The sequence below is a fragment of the Chlamydotis macqueenii genome, chromosome 3, assembly GCF_036417535.1.
Source record: "Chlamydotis macqueenii isolate bChlMac1 chromosome 3, bChlMac1.mat, whole genome shotgun sequence".
In the NCBI taxonomy this organism is placed as follows: Eukaryota; Metazoa; Chordata; class Aves; order Otidiformes; family Otididae; genus Chlamydotis; species Chlamydotis macqueenii.
The window spans coordinates 94298698-94305221 of NC_141558.1; positions in this window are offsets into that span (position 1 = coordinate 94298698).

The following is a 6524-nucleotide window of genomic DNA, read 5'->3' on the forward strand; positions in this document are numbered from 1 at the left end:
TTTTCAGAGAGGCTCTGGAGATCCTATGAGCTATGCATTGAACAAAGTTAATTCTGTGCTCCAACCTTCAGTGTTTCCTCCTTACTTATCCTATGACTATGACATCTTAGTCAGTTTTATGTTCTTCATGGTAAAGGACTCCATCTCAGGCTCTGGAGATCTTCTGTCTATGGCTTGTATACATTTTGTTCCAAGCTGTGCCAATTATATGTGCTGTCATTACATGTGCTGCAGTCTGAACTAATCCAGAAATAATTCCATCTTCTTGTTGGCTGAGCAGACCTACTCTGTCACTACCTTGCCAGTTTCTACATGAGGTACTAGGAACTGTGTGAGAAAGCAATGAACAATCATTTGAACCCATTAAAAGCAAAGGGATTGAGATAAATTAATGTTATTGAAGAAATCATGTGTTGACTTGTTGCTAGGAGGAAATTGTTTTAGCACTGTATATTCTTAGAAGGTATGTTACGGTTGTGTCTGAGGGTGTGTCATGCTGCTGAGAAGAGACTGCAGAGAGATGGAGGGGACTTCAGCAGGGAGCATGTTAGGTACTCCGAAACTGCTAGGTCTATGTCACTTAGCCCACCTGGTCAGCTGAAAGCCACATCCGCCTGGGCACTCAAAACTCTTGTTTAATGATATATACATAAGTAGGCCTGTCGTGATGTTGATTGGCCAAAGTGGTTGGTTTTTCTACTAAAACTTAATTTTGATGGGAAGATGTATTTCTTGACAAACTTTTTCACAGAAAGTGCTTACAGTCCTTGAAAATGTTATTTGAAAATCCTTGATGGGAAATGCAAATGCAAAAAAAAAAAAAAATCAGTATTTTCTTACTTAACATGTTTGGTGGTTCAGTGTTTTTTGTTTCCAATGAAAAAAAAAAAGGTCAACCAAAAAATTGTCAGTGGAAGGAATCTTTTTTTTTTTTATGGGCATTTTCTGCAAGAAAACCAGCACATCATTATGCCAAACCTGACAGAGAAGTCAAGAGACTAATTTAACGTCAGGCTCAAGTGAAGAGCAGGACTGATAATAAAATTCCTACCTATCAGTCTATTCCTTTAAATATGAGCTTTTGATTTCCAGTTACTCTGAAATCTTTCCTTCTGTCTGTGTGTCATTCTTTAACTTCAACTCCTATTCTGAATCCATCAAACATACTCTTCCCATTTTTTTGTTAACTCACATAATTTATCTTCACCATTCGCCAAAGGCTGTAGTATAATTTTCATAGTAAGTGTCTCGTCTGGTATTTTTATCCTCTGATATTTTCTTCCTCTCAGCATTTTTAAGATGCTCCTCAGGATCTGCACTCTGTGCTAGTACCGGAACACACAAAAGCTTGCTTGTTTTGCTGAGGATAGGGAAGTTATACTTGAAGATGTTATTTTATGAAATCTGAGCATGACAAAATAAACTTCCTTGTGTTACTGCTATTGTGGAAGAATGTAATTCATTGTAAATATTGAGTGCATCTGAGTATTTGAGGTCACAAGCCCCTGCATATCTCTCTGTATGCTTATACAGTGCTTAATGTATGCTTGCAGCCATTTATCATTAACGACTGGTCTTTTTAACTAGTAAGTTGTATTAGTCTTAAGAGAGATCCTCATATTTGGTGTGAGAGTGATGAGTCCTAGGAATGTGGACACTGTACTGTCCTGTGGCAGCAAGCAATTAGTATTTTGGCGCGTGTGGGAAGACAGCTACGACTATCACTCACCTGATATTACCAAGGCAGCAATAATGCAATAAAGTAATAAAGAAGAAGGAAAAGAAAGTTGCCATTGTTTGTTTTACTGGCATGAAAGCAAAGAAAGCAACACGGAGGGAGGCCAAATGGTTACTCACAAGTAATAGAGCAGGCAATGTGAATGGCTCAACACCGACAGCACCACGCCAAAGCAGGTCCCTGCAGAGGGGCATGCATGCTGTCACATCCAATTGCAAAACCAAAGCAGAAGTCTAACCTGCCACACATACTAGACAAAGATTAGGAGTTCTAACCACTCACCTGACTTGTCCATGTTACAGTAAAAATTAAGAAAGAACAGGAAAAAAAAACCTAAGCTATGCTGAAGAAAATTACACCTGGATATGGGGAAAAGGAGGAAAAAGGAAGTTGTATACAGAAAAAGTGAGACTCTCCTCCCAAACCCCGGCTAATATGCCTCACTAGGATGACAAAAAAGCTTTCAAAAGTGTATTAGCTTCATTTTAAAAGCAAACAGAAGAGAAGAAATCTTCCTGGCATAAGGAAAACTTCACAAACGTTTTCATAATAGATCAGGACATTGTTCATTTGAAGAATTCTTTCTTCTTTTGAAGAATATTTCTTCTGAAGAAAAATGCCAGTAGTAGTTATACATCTCAAAGAACGGCAGCTGGAAATAGTTCTGAGATTTCAACTTTTTTTGTGTGTGTTTTGTCCAGAGACTGGAGCAGATCCTTTTTTTATGAAGTGTGGGAAATAAATGGCTTAGAGCCTGATGGTGAAGAACTGGGATGAGATACTTCAATTCATCTCTGTGGTCTGGCTCAGAAAAAGTAAGCACTTAAATCTAGCTCTCCTGATCTCCCCAAAGAAGCAAGCTACAGCTTTCTCTCTGTTTCTTTTTTGCTTTTTTTTTTTTTTTTTTTTTCCCTGGTGCAGAATAGGAGTCCTCTTACAAGTTCAGATGCTTTTAAAGCTGCAGGTCTTCCAGATACACAGTACCCAATAGGAACTGCAGTTATTGAATTTTCCATTTAAAGCTCTATGGTTTGCTAACAGTAGGTAAAAATTGAGTGGAAAGGGAATCTATCAGGGACTGGATCAATAAATTGCTTTTCATACTGAGGGTAACTTAATTCATGCTCAGAGAGTGTCTTTGCTCAGACAGAGTGTCTGTTGTACAGACAGACACAGCTGAATAGATAATGTTTGTGGCACAAATTGCACTGAGAGCCAGTGCAGTTATAAACAATTTTTCTCTACACAGGTGCACACAGGCACACACATGCTCACAAGCACACGTATATGCACATATATTGTATACATTAAGTGCAGACCATATATGAAGTTATAACATACCAGTGCTGCAATTGTATTTTACCAGCATTGCACTTAGTAGGACATATAGGGAAATTGTTCCAGTCTTACAGAGTTCTCTGAAATATAGGTACTGGGAGAGTGGCATGGGGAAAGCCAGACTACTGTCCAGGATTGACAAACCACCCAGTTTGACCATTTGATCAGAAGAGAAAAAAAAATATTAGTTCCAACCAGTGACTGTTTTGTATCCTTCCTATTCCAATAAAGCTTTAAAAATTGCTGAGTAAGGGGGTGCAAAATTAAGAAGCCAATTCCTTACTTCTTCAGTACCATTAATTTTTTGATCTGAGGAAAAAAAAGAATAGGAAACAAAAAGCAAGTTTTTCTTGGGAACTGTGAGGCCTTGCAGCCCTGGCTGGGAAGCTCTGGGTGATGCTGGACCATGGCAGTTTACGCTGCTTAGTCTGTATTGCTAAACTACAGTTCAGAAGCTGTTGTTCCAAAAGCTAAAGTTCAAGTCAGGCAGCCAGATCACAAAATTAGGAAGTCATGTGTCTGACTCAGACCTGGAATCAGTCCCTTGATAAATAAGCCATGTATTCAGAAACATTACCTCGGAATCTATCATCCCAAGGCTGACCACCTTGTTTCAGGCAGACCTCTATCAATTCCTTATAAGTAAATTTAGTATCCAGGACACTGTATTGGAAGCCTTGAGTCCTATGTATCTTTGAGTATGAGCTACATATACCATGATGAGCATCTATTTTTCACATCTTTAGTGGTTCAAGTGTCACTTCGCTAATCTGCTTACCTCTTGAGCTCATCGGGAGTTTTTGTTAATCCTATTCTTGCTAGGATTTTTTGATGTTCAAATATATATTTGACATTCCCAAGGTAATTTTATTTAAATTATCCTGAAGTAACTAAGAAATAATATTTTTCTCAAAACCAAAATTTATAGAATTCTATTAGTGAATAATCTCCAAATGCACTATATTTGAAGATTGTATTTTAAACTTTAAACAATGCTTTCCCTATCTTTTATATATGTTTGTAGGACATATAGAAATAACATTTAAAAACTTCAACTTTTATTTCTCTTCTCAATAAATTTTCTGAATCTGTTGAAAAACTAGATTTTAAAATAATCAGGTAGTAGCTTTTAGTAGTAACAAAATACAGAAGTCATGTCTGCCTCCTTAAAAGAACTAACAGCAGTGAGAAACAGGGAAAAAAACAAATCTAGAAAAAGTCACAGCTAAGGTGGTGGTACAAGTTCAATGTCAAAGGTGTGGTGAGTGGAATCTGCTTGGACCTATGAATCAGGAACAGGAATGCATGTCATCACTTAAGGCTGGGGATAGCTTATCTAGAGATGTGTTTTTGAAGCATCTTCTTTCCAGGTATCTGTATGTCTGTCTCAAATCCACCTGTCAGGTGGATCAACAGGTATTACGCTAATTTTATACTTCAAGGAACAGACAGAGATATTGCATGTTTTCCTGTGACCTCACTGGAATTCACAGTAGGCATGACTGTAGGGATAAATATTAGTTTATCATGCAGTGATTTTCCCCATGATAGCACAGTAACTTTCACATGGGATGGTTTTGAGGGTAGCATTTACAGTAGCATAAGTGATGCACCAGAACACAGTATCAAGGAGGACATGTCCTGGGTTTTGTGAATCTTAGTACTCCGTCCTAACCACAAAGCCATCTTTTTTTTTTTTCTGTATTAATGAGAAAAAATATCTTCTACATGATTATTCTTGTTAAAAACAGATGCATTATCATTTAGAAGAAGTGGTTTTAGTTATAGCTTGGAGATCTGTGAAATTCTGCTGTATTGCGAAGATTGTATGATCAAGAAAACGCTCAAAGCCCCCACAACATACACACCATGAGAAGCTGGATAGTCCTGTACCTTGCTTCTTAACTCTGTTCTCTCTTGTTTTCCACAGTGCCTCAACAATCTAGTCTGCAATAAAATCTCAATATAAATTCATTTCAAATAGAATTTGATTTAAAAAAAAAAAGTGTGCACATGAAAATCTCTCACCCACTACTACACATATAATATTTGTTTGGTTATACTCCTTCACCCATCAAAATACTTTGAAAACATGTGTTTGTTCAAGATGCTGGGACTAAATTCAGAAAATATCCATCTGCATATTAGCTTTAAGAGCATTTTGATACAATTAAAGAAAGCACAAATAATAAAATAATCTGTATTTGCATATACTAGTGGGCTAGGTTATCTCCTTACACATGATAAGATTCAGGAAAGAAATCTAGTCAAACCATAGACTGCATGAATACTGTTTAGTATTGGAAGTTGTGATAGTGAGAGCAATAGTAGACATGGGTGCAGGCTTTGCATTTAATGGAAAAAGACACTTTTGCCTCTCTAAATCTAAAGTCAGATGAATATAAAAAAAATCTCTAAGGAGTAATTTTTGTAACAATAAACAAAAGAGGAAGTCCATCAGTCCATCGTTCTGTAAAAATGGCAAACAATGATAAAACCAGAACACTGCCACTACTGTAGCTGGAGTGTCTGGCTGCATTTTGATAGGAGAGTACAGGTCTGCGGCTGTCCCCATGCAGGATTCCCTCTGGACCTGCACCAGCTGAAGGGCAGCAGGATGGAGCCGTTAGGCAAAGACTGTTTATTTTTAACTAATGTTCTTGCTGGTGAGACAGATGATTATATATATCTGCTGGCAAGAACACTGGTTCCTGCATAGTTCATATTCAGGATTATTTATATTTCTTTAACAAACTTCGCAGAGTAAAATCTAGTTTGATTTAACATAACTTGAATTTTACCAGAAAAGGAAAACTGTCAGTGATACACATCATATTTTTGCTTGTCTCATCTCACCAAAGTGTAAAAATGCTTCAGTAGTTACTAGCTGCAATGTTAGTAGGAATAATAATTACTAATTTGTAAATCAATTACTTTAGTAGTAGTACTGTTAATATTGCTACAAAATGAGATGCACTTGTTATAAATATAGATATGAAGACCTTTAATATTTGTTTATGCATGCAAATAATTTTCTACTTACCACTGCTATTGTTAGTAATTGCATCAGAGAACCAGCCCACGTCTTTCAGTAACGAGCTGAGGTGTACTGTTTGCAAGAGATGTTTTCCTTTGGTGGAGACTTGCTAACTTTCCTAAATGATAAACAGAAATTATACAAGCTTTGATTAGACCTATCAGCTTTCTAAAGGGATTATTTAAAAGCTAATTACGCACAAGACTGATGATAACATCATAGAAGTAGTGCACATTGTTCAAAGAAAATGTTTTCTGAAATATGCAATTATATATGTTACTGGAAATATTCCCAAGTAAACTTCATTTTTGTAGCTCATCCTCAATAGATGTCATTAACATAACCTTATATTTGTAACAACTATCAAAGAAGTATTCAAATTTATTTTTACAGCTGAGTAAATAAGGAGTG